General features: G+C 53.5%; 1 long non-coding RNA gene across 1 annotated transcript; it reads right to left on the reverse strand.

Moving 5' to 3' along the window:
- Nucleotides 1–1,173: 1,173 nt before the first annotated feature.
- Nucleotides 1,174–1,811, reverse strand: LOC309684100. Its single transcript, XR_014270264.1, has 3 exons — nucleotides 1,578–1,811; nucleotides 1,410–1,462; nucleotides 1,174–1,289 (listed from the first exon to the last, which is right to left on the reverse strand). It is a non-coding gene; the product is annotated as an uncharacterized lncRNA (long non-coding RNA).
- Nucleotides 1,812–8,681: the final 6,870 nt, after the last annotated feature.

The raw sequence follows: 8,681 nt of genomic DNA on the forward strand, positions 1-8,681 counted from the left end.
AATGCCATACCCATTCAAATACAGAACGGTCCGACACAAAACGCACGATGGGGAGTTACGCTGCGAAGTGGTCTCTGATAGCGGCCGAGACGATTACGGGGCGGTACGATGCGACGCATACCCAAATACTGAGCTTTACAAAGCAAAAGAAAAAGTAAGCGCTGCCTGGCTAGGCGGTCTCGGATGGCAGTCCGAACTACAGCGCCGCGCTACAACGCAACTCTAGAATGACACGTGCCTGAGAAGCTTGGCTTTAGGACCTTACCTCAAAAAGGCATGCGGATGAGATGCCATAGAACATCTCTATGGAACTAGAAAGTACAAAAGCAGAGCGGTCCTTCTAGGCCACATCGCCTCCCGGAAGGTAACCCTCCGGATACATCCGTGACGCTAAGTGTGCTTGAAGCTCCGATCGCAGGTGGCGCACGCGGACCCGTGGCGCGTGCAGAGGCTGCAAGAGTGACCGTGAGACACTATAAGACTGTGGGTGAGAACAACTCCCGTAGGGTCGATGATGCCGGCGCAGAAGCCCTACGGTGCCACGGTGACGTAAATACCTTGTAGCGGCCCTGCAAGAGAGGCGACGGCTGCCGCCTGTGACAGAAAGCGGCCGCCAAAATCGTCACGGTGGATGCATGAGAAGGCAGGCTTTAAGACCTGAACCTCTTAAGGACATGGGAACGAAACCCCAGAAGACTACTCTGTGGAAACGGGAATCTCAACGAGGGAGCCGCACGTGCCGCCTGGCTTGCCGCCGCAAGTGGAGACCGATCGGCAAGATCCGCAACATAATACGCGCTGGAAGGAAGGACGCTTTAAAGTAGACTATCGAGACGAGAACTGCTGGACAGGCACTACGCTGATGAGGTGATGCTCTCTAGACACTCTGGAGGGCCAGCGAGGTGCCTCCTGATCAAAAAAGGAGCAATGGAGACTTTGAGACCAGAAGAAGGTATTACGCAAGACACAGAAAACAGGCCGTGCAAACTACGTGATGACAAACATGAGCCGGAACTGCCCTGACCGGTGCAGGTTACCCTCACGCTGAAGAGTAACCCCCTCTCTTTACCTGCCCAAAGGGGACCGGTCCGGGGCAGCCCTCTGCCCTACGCTAACTTTAAAACCCATCTCTCCGGTTGCTGACCCTGTCCCCTCCCTCCCCAAACAATCTCGGCCGCCAGTCCATCCGCTGAGCTTTCAGAGAGCCTGGGCTCCAAAGCCATCCTCGATGAAAAAAACCCCCGATTGGCAAACAGCATTAATCCTGCAGGTGATAGATTCTTCGTCGCCTGCAAAAACAAACAAAAAAAATGCACACACAATACTGCCGTTGGGAAGCATCGCGTCGGTCAACATAAACTTCTCCTGTAACAGCCCCTGCCTCGGACACGCCGTGGTGTTCTGCTCACCTGCTCTGCACGGATTCCCGAGTTGGATGCTGTGACCGTCATTGTTCTGGCACCTGACAGAATCAAGAATTCAAACTGGGGATAAACAACGACAAAACAACCAAGTGTAACTGCACTCGCAGAGGCAGCGGTCACATCTTCCCTCTAATACCGGAAACGATGACCCACCTTCTCACGGTACTCCGCTCGGCTCTGCTGCGTCACCCTGGGCAGCTGGTCCCGCTATGTCTGAAAAAACAACATCGACGATCAGCTGGACGCAGAGAGATAGCTTCGTAACGCTTAAGTCTGGTTCCTATTTAGAAACGTCATCTGGCAGCTCGCCAGAAAAAACACCCACAAACTTCAAGCCCCACGCATAGCAGCCTTTGCTTCTTTGAGATGCGGTCTCCGGCGCTACCGCTGAACGGCCCCTCCTGCAGAGCTCTGCCCTTCCCCATAAAGCGTTAATGAAAAACCTGTTCGCAAAACCCGCTGACGGCCGCTCGGTCCGAAATAACCTTACCGACATTGCCTCGACACACCAACATATTAACTGTAGAATATTACGGCTATCCCACCTACGCCTGACTCTACACCCCCGGGCAGGGCGACTCCGAGCCACGAAGACATGCACAGATACTACACAGAACACCACAAACAATGTGCCTCAAAGATGAGAGAAAACTCTCAGTGAGAAGAATGACACCGGGATGGAAGTCGTTGTCGGGCAAGAAGACCTGCAAGACCGCAACGGTGATGGGAGGAGGCTCTGGGAAACACCCCCAATTAAAAAAAAAAAAAAAAAAAAAAAAGAGTAGGACTCCAAGGCCTGTGACGAGAAATGACTCTCAAAACCGAGATGATGTATGTGCACGAAGCCCGGCTTCAAGCCCTACAAACATAAGGATGAAGGGAACGAGACACGGTCCCTGAAAATGGATGGGTAGAGAGCAGAGCTGCTCGTGCAGCCGGGAACGATGCTACAAAAGCGGAGCGACCGAAAAGTCTTCCGATCAAGACCGATCCACGCTTTAAGCTCATAAAGCGACAAGAGTAACACCCGGTTGGCACCGTGCTGATGAGTACTGGCAATTGAACCCCACGGGCTGCGCCTGAGACATGTGTCATGCTCCTTGTGCAAAGAGCAACGAGGACATTAAGAACTGAGGAAGCTCTATGACACATAAGACGTATCACACAGACTATACGACAACAGACACAGGCTGAAACCGCCCTGCCCGGCACATGCTAGCGTTGCACTGAGGAGTAACCTGCTCCCCCTTTACCTGCCCAAAGGAGACAGCTCCTGGACAGCCCTCTGCCCTACGCTACCTTTAAAACCTGTCCCTGCAATTGCCGACCTCGTCCCCACCTTCCCCCGACCCCACCGCGGTGCCGCTCCCTCGACTTATCTTTCAGAGGGCCGGGAGGCTTAATCCATTCGCAACGAGAAAAACCACAGTCTGCCGACAGGATTCATGCGGCTGTCACCAGTCTCCTCTTCATCACCTTTAAAGAAAGACCCAAACAGCACACAACACTGCCGTCAGTCGGCATCACGTCAGTCAAGACGGACCTTTACCGCAACACGCCCCTCCTCAGAAGTGCCGCTGCATTTCTGATTACCTGCTCCGTGTCGACTACAAAGTCAAATGCTGCGGCTGCGTGTGAGCCAACACGGGCGGGGCGCAGGAAGAGCCACAAAAACACAGGTGAAGTGCGACGAGTAAGTTTTTTGTCATTACATCACCAGCCGGGAAACTCCCAAAGTGGGGCCTGGGCAGAGGCACACGAGCACAGATCCAGGCACCGATCTGTCTGTGCTCGAGGATCACCAAATGTGCTGTTTGCACCTGTATATTGGGGATTGCGCGGCCAGAGTTCACTGCCGCGCTTTGCCCTTTCCCACAGGAGGGCAGGAATCTCAAGCTTGTCCAACGGGGTGCTTCCGAATCTCTCGCAGGCTGACGTTATCAAAACGCAGATGGTCTGCCTGTCAAGCACACGAGACTAAACAGTGATTAGTATGGTATACCTGTTCTTCTACACCCCAGCTTCGAGTCACTTAGGCAGGTTTAGAATCCTCCTTGACATCCTTCTGTTTCTTCTCCTGTGCAGACGGTCATCATTTGTGGCACCTAAAAGACCGAGAGACTCAAAATTACCATTGCGCTCGCAAGAAGTCACTTACCCTGTGTGCCTCCTCTCGACTACCTGGCTCGCCTCAAACCCTCGCCCGCTCCCAAAGGCGGCCCGCACAGTGCCTGCAAAGTAAAAGGGAGAAAAGCTTCACTGAGCTGACACGTGATACTTTGCTGTTAGACACTAAAGGGACCCGCGACGGCCTCGCCGGCTCGAACCGTTCACGGGCTTGTGGCATTGTTCATCTGAGCCTGTGTGCGGCACCTGCAAAAACACAAGCAGAGCAGCACATGCTGAGGTACAGTCTGAAACTTTAGGCTGTGGATAACAATTCCCATCTCCCACTGCTTTACCTTGACAGCTTGCCGGCCCAGCCTCCGTCACTTTGGATTGCCGCTTTCGGTCTTGCACCCCACCTGTAAAATACAAGCGGCACAGGTTCCTTAAAACTTGACTGGCCTGAAAAACAACTGGTACTTCAGCCTGCCGATCGCCGGTCACCTGGACAGAGTCAGCCACTGAGTCAGCTCGTTGCTTCAGGGATTGAAATTGAAAAAAACGATACCATAAATGCTGTCATAGAGCCACCATTCACATCTTCCCTCTAATGCCGCACATGGCGACCCGCCTTCTTATAGTGCTCCGATTGGCTCTGCTACATCGCCCTGCACAGCACGTCCCCCTGCGCCTGAAAAACAACATCAAACGAGTCACCTGGGAAGCGATGGCTTCCTCATTCCGATGGTCACATTCCCAATTACAAATACTATCTAGATTCCAACTACAGCCTGTCATAACAAAAAAAAAAAAAACAAACTCAAAGTGCCATACGAAGCAGCCTTTTTGGTTTTTAAGGTGCAGACTCCTGCACTACCGCTGACCAGCACGTCCAACGTGGCACGGCTCATCTCAAAAACCACTAATGGAAGCACTGTCCATACAGCCTGCTGATGGCTACGCGATCCCAGATGACTGTACCACCTTGGCCCCAACAGCCTGGACACAGCAACATGTTAACCATAGACTCTTACTCCTATCCCACCTACCCCTGACTCGACACCCCCGGGCAGGGCGGCTCCGAGCCACACAAACACAGATGGACAGACTGACGCTACGCAAAATCCTACAATGTACCTCAAAGATGAGAGAAAACTCTCAGCGAGAATGACGACACCTCGACCAAAGACGTCATCGAGCAAAAGGATGAGCGAGTCCGTAATGGTGAAGTGAGGGGCCTCGACGGAAACCCCGGAGAACGTGCAGAACGTCACGACCCGTGACAAGAAGCGACTCGCCAAACTGCGAAGATGAAGCCCGGTTTTCTGCATGTACAAGACCTAAGAGCGTAACGATGCGGGGCAGAAGGCCCGCGCCCTGAAAACGGATGGCCAGAGAGCAGAGCTGCTCACGCAGCTGGGAACCGCGCCGCAAATGAGGACCGTCCAGACACTTCCGTGACACCGCACCTATCCACGCTTTAGGCTTTTAATGCAAGAAAAGCGGCGCCCGACTGGCGCTATGCCGATGAGAACAGGCGTTCGAGACTCCAGGGGTGCTACCTGAGGCACTGTGCCTTGCTCCTGGAGCATAAACCCGACATCGAGATCTGACAAAGGTCTAATACACCAAAGACAGACCACACCGATGACACCGCAGACACAGGCTGGAACCGCCCTGCCCGGCACACGCTACCGTCGGGCTGAAGAGTAACCCGCTCCCCTTACCTGCCTAAAGGGGATTGCTCCGCGACAGCCCTCTGCCCTACGCTAACTTTAAAAGCCATCCCTGCGACTCCCAAACTTGTCCCGCCCCCCCCAAACAGTTTCCACCGACATTTCCTCAGCTTATCTTTCAAAGAGCGATGAGTCCGAAGCCATCCTCAACAAGAAAAACACCACAAGCAGCCAAATGGATTGATCCTGCATTCACCAGGTTTCTCTTCATCATCTGAAAAAAAAAAAAGTTATTCACAGAACAAAACCACACATGAATCTACAGACCGAAGCGATATTGACTGATGACGCTGTTGTCAACACGCAATTTTCCTGTGCCATCCCCAGCTCAGATGCGCCGTGGCATTCCGCTCGCCTGCTCTCCACTGATGCCACAGTCGCATGCTGTGACGCTCATTGTTTGTAGCGTTTAAGAGTCACAAAATTACAATTGCATTTAAATAACTCACCAGCCCCAGGCGCCTCCTCTCTACAACACAGCTCGCCTAAAATTCTCCTCCAATTCCAAATGCAGCCTGCACAGTACCTGCAAATCCAAAGGGAAATGCTTCACTGAGCTACCACAGAATACTTTGCTACGAGACGCCTACCCTGCCCACAACCCCCTCACCTGCTCCTACGGCTCGACAGCACGCGGCAGCACCCCACCGAGCCTGCGTGCGGCACCTGCAAAAATCCAAGAGATACAGCACATGCTGAGACACTGCCCTCAACCGTAGCCCCTGGCCACCGATTCGCATCTCCCGCCCCTTCCACGTGACAACTCGCCGGCCCGTCCTCTACCGCTTTGGGTCACCGCCTTCACCCTTGCGCGCCACCTGTAAGACACAAACAACACCGGTCGCTTATCACTTCACTGGCAATACAACACCCAGACAACTAACTGCTACCCAATCACTCATCTTACCTGCACTGAATCAGCCCTGGTGCCCGTATCCCACGGTGCTCCTTGCTTCAAGCTTCCAACTGAAACAGAAAAATACCCTGATGTAGTCATCGCAGAGCCACCGCTCACAGCTTCCCTCTAAGACCACACACCTACCCACCTTCTGACAGAGCTCCGCTCGGCTCTCCTACGTCGCCCCGTACAGCACGTCCCCCTGCGCCTGAAAAAACAATATCAAAGAAGTCACCTGGAGACGGAGAGATAGCTTCATAATGACAAACGTTCCCATTGACGAGTGTCATCTACAGCCCAACTACAACCTGCCAGAACCAAAGCCCACTAATCTTAAACTCCACACAAAGCAGCCTCAATACCTTGGAGAGGCAATCTCCGTCGATACTGCTTAACAGCCTCTCCCTCATAGCTCTGCTGCGCCCCTAAGAACATTACCAAAAAAAGCTGCCCACGCAACCCGCCGATGGCTACTCGATCCCAGGTGACTGTACCACCTTGGCCCCAACAGCCTAGCCAGAACACTGGGTTAAGCACACACTCTTACTGCCATCCCACCTACCCCTGACTCGACACCCCCGGGCAGGGCGGCTCCGAGCCACACAAACACACAGATGGACAGATTGACGCTACACAAAATCCTACAACGTACCTCAAAGATGAGGGAAAACTCTCAGCGAGAATGACGACACCTCGACCAAAGACGTCATCGAGCAAAATGATGAGCGAGACCGTAATGGTGAAGTGAGGGGCCTCGACGGAAACCCCGGAGAACGTGCAGAACGTCACGACCCGTGACAAGAAGCGACTCGCCAAACTGCGAAGATGTACATGCAGAAAGCCGGGCTTCAAGACCTAAGAGCGTAACGATGCGGGGCAGAAGGCCCGCGCCCTGAAAACGGATGGCCAGAGAACAGAGCTGCTCACGCAGCTGGGAACCGCGCCGCAAATGAGGACCGTCCAGACACTTCCGTGACACCGCACCTATCCACGCTTTAGGCTTTTAATGCAAGAAAAGCGGCGCCCGACTGGCGCTATGCCGATGAGAACAGGCGTTCGAGACTCCAGGGGTGCTACCTGAGGCACTGTGCCTTGCTCCTGGAGCATAAACCCGACATCGAGATCTGACAAAGGTCTAATACACCAAAGACAGACCACACCGATGACACCGCAGACACAGGCTGGAACCGCCCTGCCCGGCACACGCTACCGTCGGGCTGAAGAGTAACCCGCTCCCCTTACCTGCCTAAAGGGGATTGCTCCGCGACAGCCCTCTGCCCTACGCTAACTTTAAAAGCCATCCCTGCGACTCCCAAACTTGTCCCGCCCCCCCCAAACAGTTTCCACCGACATTTCCTCAGCTTATCTTTCAAAGAGCGATGAGTCCGAAGCCATCCTCAACAAGAAAAACACCACAAGCAGCCAAATGGATTGATCCTGCATTCACCAGGTTTCTCTTCATCATCTGAAAAAAAAAAAAAGTTATTCACAGAACAAAACCACACATGAATCTACAGACCGAAGCGATATTGACTGATGACGCTGTTGTCAACACGCAATTTTCCTGTGCCATCCCCAGCTCAGATGCGCCGTGGCATTCCGCTCGCCTGCTCTCCACTGATGCCACAGTCGCATGCTGTGACGCTCATTGTTTGTAGCGTTTAAGAGTCACAAAATTACAATTGCATTTAAATAACTCACCAGCCCCAGGCGCCTCCTCTCTACAACACAGCTCGCCTAAAATTCTCCTCCAATTCCAAATGCAGCCTGCACAGTACCTGCAAATCCAAAGGGAAATGCTTCACTGAGCTACCACAGAATACTTTGCTACGAGACGCCTACCCTGCCCACAACCCCCTCACCTGCTCCTACGGCTCGACAGCACGCGGCAGCACCCCACCGAGCCTGCGTGCGGCACCTGCAAAAATCCAAGAGATACAGCACATGCTGAGACACTGCCCTCAACCGTAGCCCCTGGCCACCGATTCGCATCTCCCGCCCCTTCCACGTGACAACTCGCCGGCCCGTCCTCTACCGCTTTGGGTCACCGCCTTCACCCTTGCGCGCCACCTGTAAGACACAAACAACACCGGTCGCTTATCACTTCACTGGCAATACAACACCCAGACAACTAACTGCTACCCAATCACTCATCTTACCTGCACTGAATCAGCCCTGGTGCCCGTATCCCACGGTGCTCCTTGCTTCAAGCTTCCAACTGAAACAGAAAAATACCCTGATGTAGTCATCGCAGAGCCACCGCTCACAGCTTCCCTCTAAGACCACACACCTACCCACCTTCTGACAGAGCTCCGCTCAGCTCTCCTACGTCGCCCCGTACAGCACGTCCCCCTGCGCCTGAAAAAACAATATCAAAGAAGTCACCTGGAGACGGAGAGATAGCTTCATAATGACAAATGTTCCCATTGACGAGTGTCATCTACAGCCCAACTACAACCTGCCAGAACCAAAGCCCACTAATCTTAAACTCCACACAAAGCAGCCTCAATACCTTGG

The sequence above is a fragment of the Vanellus vanellus genome, assembly GCF_965231255.1.
Source record: "Vanellus vanellus genome assembly, contig: HAP1_SCAFFOLD_360, whole genome shotgun sequence".
NCBI lineage: Eukaryota > Metazoa > Chordata > Aves > Charadriiformes > Charadriidae > Vanellus > Vanellus vanellus.